The 16,480-nt window shown below is 43.2% G+C and overlaps 1 protein-coding gene across 4 annotated transcripts in view; it reads right to left on the bottom strand.

Moving 5' to 3' along the window:
* The window catches only part of LOC134337993 (amine sulfotransferase-like), an 87,078-nt gene that overhangs the window by 50,079 nt on the left and 20,519 nt on the right, over positions 1 to 16,480 (bottom strand). The window contains exon 2 of one of the 4 annotated variants that reach the window (XM_063033481.1): positions 8,261 to 8,291. The exons of 2 other annotated variants lie outside the window; for them this stretch is intronic. The gene's annotated coding sequence lies outside the window, so the exon portion shown is untranslated. Of the gene's footprint in view, positions 1 to 8,210; positions 8,292 to 16,480 lie in introns of all 4 variants that reach the window. One more of the 4 variants, XM_063033490.1, reaches the window with a different exon arrangement.

The raw sequence follows: 16,480 nt of genomic DNA, 5'->3' as shown, positions 1-16,480 counted from the left end.
AAAGAATGTGTGCATAAAAATGAGTAACAGATGGGGTACGAGGGGGAGGTGGGGCCTTAGCGGAAGTTAGAGAAGTCGATGTTCATGCCATCAGGTTGGAGGCTACCCAGACGGAATATAAGGTGTTGTTCCTCCAACCTGAGTGTGGCTTCATCTCCACAGTAGAGGAGGCCGTGGACAGACATGTCAGAATGGGAATGGGATGTGGAATTAAAATGTGTGGCCACTGGGAGATCCTGCTTTCTCTGGTGGACAGAGCGTAGATGTTCAGCAAAGCGGTCTCCCAGTCTGCGTCGGGTCTCACCAATATATAAAAGGCCACATCGGGAGCACCGGACGCAGTATATCACCCCAGTCGACTCACAGGTGAAGTGATGCCTCACCTGGAAGGACTGTTTGGGGCCCTGAATGGTGGTAAGGGAGGAAGTGTAAGGGCATGTGTAGCACTTGTTCCGCTTACACGGATAAGTGCCAGGAGGGAGATCAGTGGGGAGGGATGGGGGGGACGAATGGACAAGGGAGTTGTGTAGGGAGCGATTGTCGGTCTTTGTCTACGTGCAGTTCGTCATTGATTCTATTGTATTCACAAATCTCAAGGGTTGTAAATAGTGATATCTACATACTTTGATAATAAATGCACTTTGAACTACTGCTGCCACAGACCACAAACGATAAAAAAACCCGAGCCTGATTCATCTCTTATCATGCCCACAATCTCTTGTACTGTAACAGAATCGGTTCCATCTTTTCTAGCAATCTCACATGGTCACCAACTCAGAAACATAGAAAATAGGTGCAGGAGTAGGCCATTCGGCCCTTCGAGCCTGCACCGCCATTCAGTATGATCATGGCTGATCATCCAACTCAGAACCCTGTCCCTGCCTTCTCTCCATACCCCCTGATCCCTTTAGCCACAAGGGCCATATCTAACTCCCTCTTAAATATAGCCAATGAACTGGCCTCAACTGTTTCCTGTGGCAGAGAATTCCACAGATTCACCACTCTCTCTAGTGGGCAAAATTAGAGCACATGGTATTGGGAGCAGAGTATTGACATGGATTGAAAATTGGCTGGCTGACAGAAAACAAGGAGTAGTGATTAACGGGTCCCTTTCGGAATGGCAGGCGGTGACCAGTGGGGTACCGCAGGGTTCAGTGCTGGGACCGCAGCTGTTTACAATATATATTAATGATTTAGATGAGGGAATTAAAAGTAACATTAGCAAATTTGCCGATGACACAAAGCTGGGTGGCAGGGCCCTGGTAAGACCACACCTGGAGTACTGTGTGCAGTTTTGGTCTCCCCCTCAATCTTCTAATTCCAGCGAGTATAAGCCTAGTCGATCCAGTCTTTCTTCATATGAAAGTCCTGCCATCCCAGGAATCAATCTGGTGAACCTTCTTTGTACTCCCTCTATGGCAAGGATGTCTTTCTTCAGATTAGGGGACCAAAACTGCACACAATACTCCAGGTGTGGTCTCACCAAGGCCTTGTACAACTGCAGTAGTACCTCCCTGCTCCTGTACTCGAATTCTCTCGCTATAAATGCCAACATACCATTCGCCTTTTTCACCGCCTGCTGTACCTGCATGCCCACTTTCAATGACTGGTGTATAATGACACCCAGGTCTCGTTGCACCTCCCCTTTTCCTAATCGGCCACCATTCAGATAATAATCTGTTTTCCTGTTTTTGCCACCAAAGTGGATAACTTCACATTTATCCACATTAAATTGCATCTGCCATGAGTTTGCCCACTCACCCAACCCAGAACCCAGCCTTCCCTCCATACCCCCTGACCCCTGTAGCCACAAGGGCCATATCTAACTTCCTTTTAAACATAGCTAATGAACTGGCCTCAACAGTTTGCTGTGGCAGAGAATTCCACAGATTCACCACTCTCTGTGTGAAGAAGTTTTTCCTAACCTCGGTCCTAAAAGGCTTCCCCTCTATCCTCAAACTGTGACCCCTCGTTCTAGACCTCCCCAACATCGGGAACAATCTTCCCGCATCTAGCCTGTCCAATCCCTTTAGGATCTTATATGTTTCAATCAGATCCCCCCTCAATCTTCTAAATTCCAACGAGTACAAGCCCAGTTCATCCAGTCTTTCTTCATATGAAAGTCCTGCCATCCCAGGAATCAATCTGGTGAACCTTCTTTGTACTCCCTCTATGGCAAGGATGTCTTTCCTCAGATTAGGGGACCAAAACTGCACACAATACTCCAGGTGTGGTCTCACCAAGGCCTTTTACAACTGCAGTAGTACCTCCCTGCTCCTGTACTCGAATCCTCTTGCTATGAATGCCAGCATACCATTTGCAGTATCCTATACAACTCGGTGTATCCTCATTCCAATTACACCAGCTACCCTCAGACAAGGTGCCACACTAGGCGGATCCAACAGTGCTTGGTTTTGTCCTCAAAGGAGTAGGGCCCTTCAGCATCAATCTCATTGGTAAAGCTGATTACTGAGAGAGTAATCTTCCTCAAACGTGCCTTTCTTTGGAATCAAAGTATACCTTCCAGGCACCTGTGTCCCTTCTCTGCCCTACTTGAGATCAAGGGAACATTTACAGTAAATTGTGACTCTTCGTAGACTTTTATCACAGGTAAATCCCTGATGAAGGAAGGGTCACTGCCCAAAATGCGGACTGTTTATTTAATTCCACAAATGCAGCCTGACCTGCAGCATTTTGTGTGTATTGCACAGGTAAAGCCATCCACCCCTTTGAGGAAGTCTACAAGGAGCATCGTCGCAGGAAAGCAGCATCTGTCAAGGATCCCCACCATCCCAGCCACGTTCTCCTTTCACTGGTCCATCAGGAAGGAGGCCAAGAGTTTTGGGTCATACATGACCAGGTTCAGGAACGTATTTTACCCCTCAACCGTCAGGCTCCTGAACCAGAGGGGATAACGTCAATCAGCCCAACACTGAAATGATTCTACAACCTATGGACTCACTTTCAAGGACTCTACAACTCATGTTCTTGATATTTATTAATTATTTAGTTTTTTTTTGTCTTTGCACAATTTGTCTTTTGCACATTGGTTATTTGTCTGTCTTTGTTATGTGCATTTTCTCATTGATTATATTGTGTTTCTTTGCATTTACTTTGAATGCCCACAAGAAAGAGTAGCACAAGTGCCAGTGATCCTGGTTCAATTCCTGCCACTGTCTGCAAGGAGTTGGTACATTCTCCCCGTGACTGTGTGGGTTTTCTCTGGGTGTGCCTGTTTCCTCCCACAGTCCAAAGACATACCAGTTGGAAGGTTAACCAGTCATTGTAAATTGTCCAAACAACAGGAATTCTGCAGATGCTGGAAATTCAAGCAACATACATCAAAGTTGCTGGTGAACGCAGCAGGCCAAGCAGCATCTATAGGAAGAGGCGCAGTCGACGTTTCAGGCCGAGACCCTTCGTCAGGACTAACTGAAGGATAGTCCTGACGAAGGGTCTCGGCCTGAAACGTCAACTGCGCCTCTTCCTATAGATGCTGCTTGGCCTGCTGCGTTCACCAGCAACTTTGATGTATGTTGATTGTAAATTGTCCTGTGATTAGGATGGGGGTAAATTGCTGGCATAGTTCAGAGGGTGGGAAGGGCCTGTTTCACACTACATCTCAAATAAAAATGAATCTCAGGGTTGTAGGCGGTGACATATACGCACTTTGACAATAATTTCACTTTGATATTCGAATCAATTTATTCACTCTGTTACACATTGCCCAGAGGCTGAGAATGACAAATCCAGAGCAGATATTTATCTGATTAGTTACAACCTTTGCTCAGCTCAATCTCCGTGTAAGACCACAAGATAAGAAAAGAATTAAGCATATCACTTGTCAAGGTTTTCCTTCAGGCCAAAGGGCACATGTTGTATAGCTCCCCTGTGGCGATAATAATTAACAGATTCTAAATGATTTTCCAATCTGTAAGAATGATTGGAACATCCCTAATCCCGTAATCAGATGCGTTATCTGACTGGCTTCCCGGAGTTGCTATATCCTTCTTCAGGTGAACTTTGGCCTCCAGCACTTGAACACCAAAGTCACCTCAAGTCGTCTCAGAGTAAATAGGCCTTTGATCCTTGGGACTGGATAGTTCTGATGAACAACTGGAATCAATAGTAGTCACCTTCCCATCCCACAATGCATCAGAATCAGAATTAAGTTTAATATCCCTGGCATACGTTGTGAAATGTGTCCTGATGTGGCAGTAGTACAATTGATATGACAACTGAAGATTACATCAATGAAAGTCAACTCAGTTACTTAGTCCTTCAACTGCTGGAGAACAGTGCGGAAAGAACGGGTGCTGTTTTCTCCCGGTAGGGATTAGTTTTTAGTTCCAAGTGCTCCTGCCACGTTTTGTCACCCTGCAACCTTATCCTTCAATTTCTTTGAATTATGGAGGACAGCATGTGTATAAATGTCTCTCTCCAGCAGACTTCATCATGATCATCATGACGCCAGTATTTCCACTATATTTTTTAATGTTTCTTAATTGTACATATGATTTTTTTTTGTGTTCTATCGCTGAGCAGCAGTGAACCATCTGATTGGCCTGTCAGAGTTCTCTTTGGGAACTAGTTGACTTGATCAACATTTCTGATCTGGCTATTGTTCACGATTGCATTTAATAATATAAAAAAAATTGCCTCAAGATCGAGGGGAAGAATCCACAAAATTTATGAAAGGCAACCAATATTCACTAGTGAAAATACCCACAATCCTGAGCAATAAAGAGATTAAAAATTAGCTTTATTTGTTATATGTGCATGGAAACGTGCAGTGAAATGCAACTTTGCATCAACTAACACAGTTCTTGGCCATGGCAGATTTAAAATGTTGAACTCGAATGGGTCAAGGACAGTGGAAGTAGACAGATCCATTGTCTTTGTTCCTGCCATGTGCTTGGAGATGGAGGCTGCCATTTTGTGGAACTGTTTTACACCCTCCATTTTGTGAGATGGAGTTGCTTTGCTTTCTGTGTTTAAAAGTAAACACAATGATATTTCAGGTAATCTGTGGGTCTAGAGATGATTTCCAAATAAGAAGTTATTTGTGAGGTATTCTCTGATATAACATAATATGCAGGTTTGTGAATATTGGGGATGGTGCCTGCCTGGAGTGATTCAGGCTGATTACTGAGGAGAACAAAGAGCCATAAATTACTGATTATCACTTGCTGGGAAGAGGTTAACAAATGGATGCAGGTCTGGAGCAGAGCCAATAGCAAGGAGTTAAAGATCAATCAAATTACCTGCAGCCAATGATACTGGAATGCAATATTTGAATTGGTAAGGAACAAGTATAAAAGTGGACACTTCGAGTGTGCTATCAACAATAACTTTGTTAAGAGACCCATCATCGCAAGGAAGAGCTCTCATGCCAGAAGCTGGGCAAAGAAAGGATTAATCATCTGGCTAATGGAGATCCCCTATTTCGGTGGTCAGCACAATGCTTTAAAATACCAGCTTCAACCATTCAAATAACCAGGTGGCAGAGCTGGTATTGTTTAACTGGTTCCTAAATGCCAAACTTCTATCCCCTATCAAGGAAGAGTTAAAACTTTCTCTCGACACAAGACCCACCAAACTGCCCTCCACCACAACCTTCCTCCATCTGATAAGGCATATAAGGGATAAGGCAGGAACTGGATACTGATAGTGGATGATCAGCCATGATCACAGTGGCGGTGCTGGCTCGAAGGGCCGAATGGCCTACTCCCACACCTATTGTCTATTGTCTATCTGGCAGAACTAATCCTCACCCTCAACAATTTCTCCTTCGGCTTCTCCCACTTTCTCCAGACAAGCAACGGACAACCTCATGGGCCCCAGCGATGCATGCCTTTTCATTGGCTATGAGGCACAGTCCATGCTCCAAACCCTCCCTGCCAATATTCCCCAAATCTTCTGTGCTACATTGATGACTGCAATGGTACTGCTTCATCCACCAACAATCAGCTTGTCAATTTCATCAACTTTGCCTGCAACTTTCACGCTGCCCTTAAATTCACTTGGTCCATTTCTGGCACCTCTCCCCCCTTTCTTGATCTCCCTGTCTCCATCTCTGAAGACAAACTGTCTACTGACATCTTTTATAAACCTACTGATTCCCATGGTTATCTCAACTTTATCTTTTCACACCCTGTCTCGTGTAACGAAAAATAATTTCACAGGATACACATAGGACCACAATTATGCCATTGAATCTGCTTTGCCATTTCAACTTGGCTGATCCAATTTTCCTCTCAGTCCCAAACTCCTGCCTTCTCCCTGTATCCTTTCATGCCCTGACCAATCAAGAATCTATCAACCTCTGCTTAAATATACATAAAGACTTAGCATCCACAGTTATCTGTGGCAAAGAATTCTACAGATTCACCACTCTCTGGCTAAAGAAATACCTCTCATCTCTATACTAAAAGGATGTCCCTCTACTCTGAGGTTGTGTCCTCTGGTTTTACACTCCACCACCATAGGAAGTGTTCTCTCCACATCCACTCCCTTAAAGCCCTTCAACATTTGATAGGTTTCAATAAAGTTACTCCTTATTCTTCTAAATTCTAGTGAATACAGGCACAGGGCCATCAAATGCCCTTCACATGACAAGATGTTCAATCCCTGAATCATTTTTGTGAACCTCCTTTGAACCTTCTCCAGTTTCAGCATGTCCTTTTGAAGATAAGGGGCCCAAAACTGCTCACAAAACTCCAAACGAGGCCTCACCAGTGCTTTATAAAGCTTCAACATTACACCCTTGCTTTTAAATTCTAGTCCTCTTGAAATTAATGCCAACATCACAGTTGCCTTCCTCACCACAGACTCGCCCTGCAAATTAACCTTTAGGGAATTGTTCACAAGGACTCCCAAGTCCGTTTATGCCTCGGTTTTTTGTACTTTCTCTCCATTGAGAAAATAGTCAGTTCTTCTTTCAGTTCTTCTAACAATGTGCATGACCATACATTTCCTGACACTGTATGTCATCTGCCACTTCTTTGCCTATTCTCCTAATCCTTCTCTCTACTGCCTCAAAACTACCTGCCCCTCCACCTATTTTCATGTCATCTTTAAACTTTGTAGCAAAGCCACCAACTCCATTATCTAAGTCATTGACATAAAATGTAAAGAGAATCAGTCCCAACACAGACCGCTGTGGAACACCACTAGTTGGTGGCAGCCAACCAGAAAAGGCTCCCTTTATTCCTACTCTTTGCCTCCTGCTGATCAGCCACTGCCTTATCCATGCTAGAACCTTTTCTGTAATACCATCAGCTCATAGCTTGTTAAGCAGCCTCATGTGGGGCACCTTGTCAAAGGTCTTCTGGGAATCCCAGTACACAACATCAACCAATTCTCCTTTGTCTATCTGGCTTGTTATTTCTTCAAAGAATTCCAACAGATCTGAGGAAAGCATGCTGACTACTATTTTATCATATTCCTTCAAGTAATCTGAGACCTCATCCTTAATAATGGACACCAAATTCCTTCCAAACACTAACTTGCCTATAATTTCCTTTCTTCTGCCTCTCTCCCTTCTGGAAGAGTGGTGTGATATTTGCCATTTTCAGTCTTCCAGAACCACTCCAGTATCTAGTGATTATTGAAAGATCATTTTTAATGCCTCCACAACCTCTTCAGCCACCTCTTTCAGAAACCTGGCGTACGCCATCTGGTCCAGGTGACTTATCTACCTCCAGAACTTTGTTTCCCCAAGGACATTCTCTCTAGGACATTCTAACTTCACATACTTCATGACTTCCTAACACCTGGGACTTCTACCATACTGCTCATGTCTTCCACAATGAAGACGAATGGTTCCCATGAGGAGACTTTCCTTTCCAGGACATTAGAGATGTTCTCCTTAAACACAGAGTTTCCCTTCCTCCACCACTGATGCTACATTCACCTGCATCTCCTCCATTTTCCAGACATCCATGCTCACCCCATCACTCTCTGCAACCGCATTGCTTCCTCAGCACTACCTACCCCTCCACCTATCTTTGTATCATTGACACAAAGCCGCCAATTCCATTAACCAAATCACTGACCAACAATGTGAAAAGTAGAGGTCCTAATATTGACCCCTGAGGAACACCACTAGTCACCGGTAGCCAACCTGAAAAGGCCCCTTTTATTACCACTTGAGTAATCTCAAATGGACACAGGAAATTGTAACATGCACAATTTCTTTGCATCCTTACCAGGTTTTGGGCTTGCTGTAAGTGAATGGAAGATGATAATAAAGATGTACCTTTCTGAAGTTGCCTTCTTTGTACTCTGATCTGTCAAAGTATAGAGAGAGAAAAAAAGTATTAGCTGGGTAAAAAAGCTCAACTATGGGGATTCCTTGCCATTTTCATCCAAGCTAACTGAACATATAAACTCAGTGGCCACTTTATTAGGTAATACCTAATCAGACAATCATGTGGCAGCAACTCAATGCATGAAAACATACAGATATGGTCAAGAGGCTCAGTTGTTGCTCTGACCAAACATCAGAATAGAGAAGAAATGTGATCCAAGTGACTTTGACTGTGAAATGATTGATGGTGCCAGATGGGGTGGTTTGAGTATCTCAGAAACAGCTGATCTCCTGGGATCTCCACGCACAAGTCTCTAGAGTTTGCAGAGAATGGTGTGAAAACAAAAAAACATCCAGTGAGTGACAGTTTTGTGGGTGAGCATGCCTTGTTAATCAGAGAGGTCAGAGAATAATAGCCAGTCCATTTCAAGATTGGTACAGAGGTGATGTCAGGGGTAAGTTTTTTTAAGCAGAGAGTGGTGAGTGCGTGGAATGGACTGCCGGTGACGGTGGTGGAGGCGGAAACGACAGGATCTTTTAAGAGACTCCTGGATGGCTACATGGAGCTTAGAGAAATAGAGGGCTATGGGTAAAGCCTAGGCAGTTCTAAGGTAAGGACATGTTCGATACAGCTTTGTGGGCCGAAGGGCCTGTATTGTGCTGTAGGTTTTCTATGTTTCTAAGATGACAGGAAGGAGGCAGCAACTCAAATAAAAATGCATTACAAAAGTGATGTGCAAAAAAGCATCTCCGAATGCACAACGTATTGAACCTTGAAGTGGATGGGCTACAGAAGATCAGAAGCATACACTCAGTCACCACATTTAGGTATAGGAGGTACCCAATAAAGTGTCCACTGAGTGTTTGTTCTAGTGCAGGAAACTGCGGAAAAAGTACATCTATCCGAGCCCTTGGAGAGGAATACAGCATCTTCATCCTTGCTGGTCCATGCCAAACTCAGCAACCTCTCCACTGGTCCCAATTACTCACATTCAGCCCATGATGCTCCAAGCCCACCTCCTCCATAAACCTAACCAAACTGCTCTTCAATGTCACAGTTGTACTTGTCTTGACCATCTCCTTGGCAGCTCATTCCAGGTACTCAAGATCCTTTGCGCCAAGAAGTTCCCTCTCTAATATTGAATTTCTCCCCTCATCTCAGGGAAAAGGCCATGACTAGCCACCTTAATCATACCCTTAGTGATTTTATAAACTTTTATAAGCTTACATTCTCCTGTGCTCCAAGGAAGAAAGAGCCAGCATGCCTACCCTCTCCCTGAAACTTGGGTTATATGGTCCAGGCAGCATCCTTGTAAATCTCTTCCACCTCCTGTCCAGCTTGCCAAAGTAGTATCCATCATCAGAGATCCCCACCACCCAGGCCATGCTCTCTTCTCTCTGCTGCCATCGGGTAAAAGGTACAAGAGTCTCAGGTCTTGCACCATCAGGTTCAAGAACAGTTACTACCACACAATCATCAGGGTCTTGAATAAAAGGGGATAACTTTACTCACTTACCCATTATTGAGATATTTCCCACAACCAATGATCTCACTTTAAGGCCTCTATCTTGTTATCGCATGTTCTCGTTATTAATTTATATTTGGATTTGCGCAGTTTTTTCACCTTCTGCCCTCTGGTTGATCTTTCATTGATACAGTTACTATTCTATATTCTATAGGTTTGCTGAGTATTCTGACAGGAAAATGAATCTCAGAGTGATCAAAGCAATATCAAAGTCAATTTATTATCAAAGAACCTCGAGATTCACTTTCTTGCAGGCATTCACAGAAAAATAAACAAAATAGAATTTGTGAACTATATATAACAAAAACTGACAAACGATCAATAAGCAAAAGACAACAAACTGTGCACGTCAAAATTAAATAATACTAAGAACATGCGATGTAGGTTACTTGAGAGTCTTTAGTTTAGAGTATTGTCACTATACAATACTCTCAGTGGAGCCTCACCAATGGTGTATATACATAATGTCTTTAAAACTAAACTCAGTGCACAGGCTGAAGGCCAGCACCCTAAACACCTTATTCACTATCCTGCTTGCTTCCACATCCTCTTTCAGCAAACTGTAGGCTGCCTCAGCAACAATCGCCCAGTGGCACTCACGTCTACTGTTATGAAGAGCTTTGAGTGGATGGGTAGAATCAGCTCCTGCCTATGCAAGGATCTTGTCCTGCTGCAATTTAACAATCAACACAATAGGTCTACAGCAGATGCAATTTCACTGGCTTGCCTCTTGGCCTTGGATCACCTGGATAGTAATAATACTTATATCAGGCTGCTGTTTATTGACTACAGCTCAGTGTCAAACGCAACCATACCCTCAGTTCAATCAACAAGCCCCAAAACATGGGCCTCCGTACCTCCATCTGCAACCAGATCCTTGACTTCCTCACCCTGAGACCACAATCAGTGTGGGTCGGAAATGACATCTCCTACTCACTCACAGTCAACACTGGCTCACCTCAAGGATGTTTAGCCCACTGCTCTACTCTCTCTACACCCACAAGTGTAGCTAGGCACAGCTCAAACACCATCTACAAACTTGCCTATAATGCAACTATTGTTGGCAAAATTTCAGATGGTGATGAGGAAGTGTACAGGAACGGGATAGACCAGCTGGTTGAGTGGTGTCACAGCGATATCCTTGCATTCAACATCAGTAAGACCAAGGAACTAATGGTGGTCTTCAGGAAGGGCAATTTGAGGTAACACACACCAGTCCTCATGAAGGGATCAGGAGTGGAAAGAATGAGCAGTTTCAAGTTCTTGGGTGTCAACGTCTCTGAGGATCTATCCTGGGCCCAACGTATTGATACAATTATAAAGAAAGCATGACATTAGCTATATTTCACTGGGAGTTTGAAGAGAATCGGTATGTCACCAAAGACACAAGTAAATTTCTATAGCTAGACCATGGAGAGCACTCCAACTGGTTGAATTGCCATTTGGAATGGAGGGGCCACTATACAGGATCAGAAAAAGCTGCAGAGAGTTGTAAACTCAGTCAGCACCATCATGGGCACTAGCCTTCCCAGCATCCAGGACATCTTCAAGAACCGATGCTTCAAAAAAAGGCTGCATCCATCATTAAGGACCCCCATCACCTAGCACATGCCCCCTTCTCATTGCTACCATCAGGAAGGTGGTACAGGAGCCTGAAGGCACACACTCAATGATTCAGAGATAGTTTCTTCCTTCTGCCACCTAGTTTCCGAATGGACATTGAGCCAATGAACAGTACGTCACTACTTCTTTTAATTTCTATTTTTGCACTAGTTATTTAAGAATTTTATAAAATGTGTGTGAATTACAGAAAACATTTACTGTAATACATTTTCCCTATTATACAGTACATTGTACCAGTGCTGCAAAACCAACAAGTTTCACAACATATGCCAGAGATATTAAACATGATTCTGAAAATATCTGTCCTTTAGGAAATGAAATCTCTAATCCTTGCACTCACTGGCCCACAGGCTCATCAGCACACAAGTCCTAGCTCATAAACTACATTAAAACTCTCATTCAGAGATTCTAACACGAGACATGCACCCACTCTGGGCGATCCTATAGTAACCTTCTCTGAAACCCAAATCGAGGGTGCTGCACCGCTTACTAGTCAAAGAAGAACACAAAACTATAACTTACAATCAATTTCCCTGATTTCTCTTCACAATATCGAGATAAATCACAATGACGTAGCCTCTACAGTCATCTGTGCGGCCACTGGCTAAAGAAATTTCTCCTCATTTCTGTTCTAAAGGGATGTCCTTCTGTTCTGTGTCTGTGTCCTTTGGTCGTAGGCTCTCCCACTAATGGAAACATCTTCTCCACATCCACACTATCTAGGCCTTTCAATATTCTGTAGGTTTCAATGAGAATCCCCCACTCCCATTCTTCTAAACTCATTGAGTACGGACTCAGAGCTATCAAGCACTCCTCATTCCCGGGGTCTTTCTTGTGAACCTCATCCAAATGCTCTCCAATGCCAGCACATTCTCTTTTAAAGTACAATGTTCAAAGTAAATTTATGTCACCATATACAACCCTGAGATCCATTTTCTTGTGGGCATTCTTAACCAACCATAATAGAATCAATGAAAGACTGCACCAACGGAATGGACAACCAGTGTGAAAAAGACCAACTGTCCAAATGCAAAGAGAGAAATAATAATAAATAAATAAATAAATAAATAAGCAAGCAATAGGTATAAAGAACATGAGGAGAAAGAGTCCTTGAAAGTGAGTCCATAGATTGTTGAGGGTGAGTGAAGTTATCCCCTCTGGTTCAAGAGCCTGATGGTTGAAGGGTAATAGTTGTTACTGAACTTGGTGATGCGAATCCTGAGGTTCCTATAGCTTCTTCTTGATGGCAGCAGTGAGAAGACAGCATATCCTGGGTGGTGGGGGTCCATGTAGATGTGCTCAATGATGGGGAGGGCTTTACCCTGATGGACTGGGCCGTATCCACTACTTTTTGTACAATTCAAGGGCGTTGGTGTTTCCATACCAGGTTGTGATGAAACCAGTCAATCTACTCCCCACCAAATCAACAGAAGTTTGTCAAAGTTTTAGATGTCATGTTGAATCTTTGCAAACTTCTAAGTAGAGGTGCTGCCGTGCTTTCTTTGTACTTGCACTTTCGTACTGGGCCCAGGACAGATCCTCAGAAATAATAACACCATGGAATTTGAAGTTACTGACCCTCCCCACCTCTGATGAGGACTGGATCATGAACATCCAGTTTCCTCCTCCTGAAGTCAATAATCAGCTCCTTGGTCATGACATTAAGTGAGACGTTACTGTTGGGGCATCACTCAGCCAGATTTCCAATCTCCCTCCTATATGCTGATCCATCACCATCTTTGAATCAGCCAAAGATAGTGGTGTTGTCAGCAAACTTATATATGGCATGGTAGCTGTGCTTAGCCACCCATTCGTAAGTATAAAGCAGTATGGAGTAGGGGGCTGAGCACACAGCCTTAATGGTATACCTGTGCAGATGGAGATTGTAAAGGAGATGTTGTTGCCAATATGAACTGACTGGGGTCTACAAGTGAGGAAATGGAAGATCCATTTGCACAAGAAGATAATGAGGCCAAAGTCTTGGAGCGTATGGTATTATTGCTGAGCTGTGGTCGATAAGGAGCATCCTGATACATGCATCTTTGTTGTCGAAATGCTCCGGGGTTGAGTGAAGAGCTGTGGATCTATGGTAGGCAAATTGGAGGAGATCCAAGTTCTTCTCAGGCAAGAGTTGATATGTTTCATCACTAACTTCTCAAAACACTTCATCAATGTGGATGCAAGTGCTGTGGACAATAGTCACTGAGGCAGGTTACCGTGTCCTTCTTGGGCACTGGTATTATTGAAGTCTGCTGAAGTGAGAGGTTAAAGAGCTCAGTGAACACTCCAGCTAGTTGATCAGCAGTGGTCTTTGTATTCAGGCAGGTCCCCCATCTGGGTCAGATGCTTTCTGTGAGTTTACCCTCCTGAGGGATGCTTTCACGTCAGCTTCAGGGATGGAAATCATTGAATCATAGGGGGTTGTGAGAGTTTGAGATGGTTCCTCCATGTAAGACGAAGGAACACGTACTAATCCTCATAGAGGGATCAGAAGTGGAGAGAGTGAGCAGCTTCAAGTTCTACCCTGGTCCCAAAATATCAATGTAGTCATAAAGAAGGCAAGATAGCGGCTATACTTTATTAGGAGTTTGAAGTGATTTGGCATGTCAACAAATACACTCAAAAACTTCTATAGTTGTACCATGGACAACATTCTCACAGGCTGTATCACTGTCTGGTATGGAGGGGCTACTCCACATGACCGAAAGAAGCTGCAGAAGGTTGTAAATCCAGTCAGCTCCATCTTGGGCACTAGCCTACAAAGTATCCAGGACAGCTTTAGGGAGCAGTGTCTCAGAAAGGCAGGGTCCATTATTAGGGACCTCCAGCACCCAGAGCATGCCCTTTTCTCACTGTTACCATCAGGTAGGAGGTACAGAAACCTGAAGGCACACACTCAGCGACTCAGGAACAGCTTCTTCCCCTCTGCCATCCGATTCCTGAACGGACATTGAAGCTTTGGACACTACGTCATTTTTTAAAAATATGCAGTATTTCTGTTTTTACACATTTTTTAATAATCTATTCAATATACATAATTGATTTACTTGTTTATTTATTATTAGGTTTTATTTATTATTATTATTATTATTTTTTCTCTCTCTGCTAGATTATGTATGGCATTGAACTGCTGCTGCTAAGTTAACAAATTTCACGTCACATGCCGGTGATAATAAACCTGATTCTGACAGTCAAAGTGAACATCAAAGGTGTTGTGCTCATCTGGAAGTGAAGTCCTGCTGTCATCTATGTCACTTGATTTCACTTTGTAAGTGGTGATAGCATTCAAATCTTGCCACAGCTGTTGAGCATTTAGATTACTAGATTAGATTATGAGGACACTCAGTCCTCGTTTATTGTCATTTAGAAATGCATGCATTAAGGAATGATACAATGTTCGTCCAGTATGATATCACAGAAACACAAGACAGACCAAGACTAAAACTAACAACAACCACAAAACTATAACATATAGTTACAACAGTGCAAAGCAATACCGTAATTTGATAAAGAGCAGACCATGGGCATGGTAAAAAAAAAAGTCTCAAAGTCCTGATTGCCCATCATCTCACGCAGACGGTAGATGGGAGAAACTCTCCCTGCCATGAACCTCCAGCGCCGCAAACTTGTCGATGCAGCACCATTGGAAGCACCCGACCACAGTCTGACTCTGAGTCCGTCTGAAAACTTTGAGCCTCCAACCAGCCCTTCGACACCGAGTACCATCTCTGCCGAGCACTTCCATCCTGCCCCAGCCACCAAGCAACAAGCAAAGCCGAGGACTCGGGGCCTTCCCCTCTGGAGATTCTGGATCACACAGTAGCAGCGAAACAGGCATTTCAGAAGTTTCACCAGATGTTCCTCAGTACTCTCACGTCCGTCTCCATCAAATCAGGATTGTGCACGGCCCCCTACTTCACTGATTCAAGTTTAGTCTGGAACTGGCACTTTGCTCGTGAGATGTCTTTCCAGAGATCATTCCTGGACTTCTTGTAACTTTCTTAGTCACGAGACTTGAATGCCTCTGATCGCCCCTGCAGAATGCAGATCTGATGGTTCATCCTGGGCTTCAAGTTAGGAAACTGTTCACAATCCTTACTTACCGTGGTGCTAGAAGTTTGTGAACCCTGGAGAATTTTCTCTATTTCTGCATAAATATTACCTGAAATGTGATCATATCTTCATGCAAGTCCTAAAATTAGATGAATAGAACCCAATTATATAAATAACACAAAAACATTATACTTGTTCATTTATTTATTGAGAAAAGTGATCCAATATTACATGTACTTGTTGGAAAAAGTATCTGAACCTCTGTGGTAATGCCTTCTGCAAAAGCTATTTGGAGTCAGGGTTTCCAATCAATGAGATGAGATTGGAGCTGTGGGTTGTAGAGGTGCCCTGTCAAAGTCAGGTTACTGAGAGGGCCTGCTCTTCTCAAGAAAGAGCTGTTTATGTGCACCGTGTCTTGATCAAAACAACTGAAGACCCGAGTGTTCATCAGTCCTCTGTAAGCGAAACTGTCTACAAATGGAGGAAATTCAGTACAGTTGCTACTCTCCCTAGGAGTGGGCATCCTGCAAAGATCACTGCAAGAATGTAATGTGACCTATCCACACAGACTGTAATTGCTGCCAAAGGTGCATCTACTAAATACTGACTTGAAAGGGGTGAATACTTATTCAATCAATTATTTTGTGCTTTATTTTTGTAATAATTCAGATTACTTTGTAGAGATCTGTTTTCACTTTGACACAAAAGAGTCTTTTTCTGTGTATTAGTGTCCAAAAAGCCAAATTAAATCCACCATGATTAAATGTTGTAAAACAATAAACCATGAAAACTTCTAAGGGGCTTGAATATTTTTATAGGCACTGTATCTAGGTGATTATATAAAATATTTAAGGAAGCATCATACATTCATTATTAAAACATGTCGTATGACATGGGTGATCATGGTCATTCCATGAACATCATTGTTCTTGGCAATTTTGTCTACAGAAGTGGTTTGCCATTGCTG

Source organism: Mobula hypostoma, chromosome 2 (genome assembly GCF_963921235.1).
Source record: "Mobula hypostoma chromosome 2, sMobHyp1.1, whole genome shotgun sequence".
In the NCBI taxonomy this organism is placed as follows: Eukaryota; Metazoa; Chordata; class Chondrichthyes; order Myliobatiformes; family Myliobatidae; genus Mobula; species Mobula hypostoma.
This window is presented reverse-complemented; position numbering and strand designations above follow the sequence as displayed.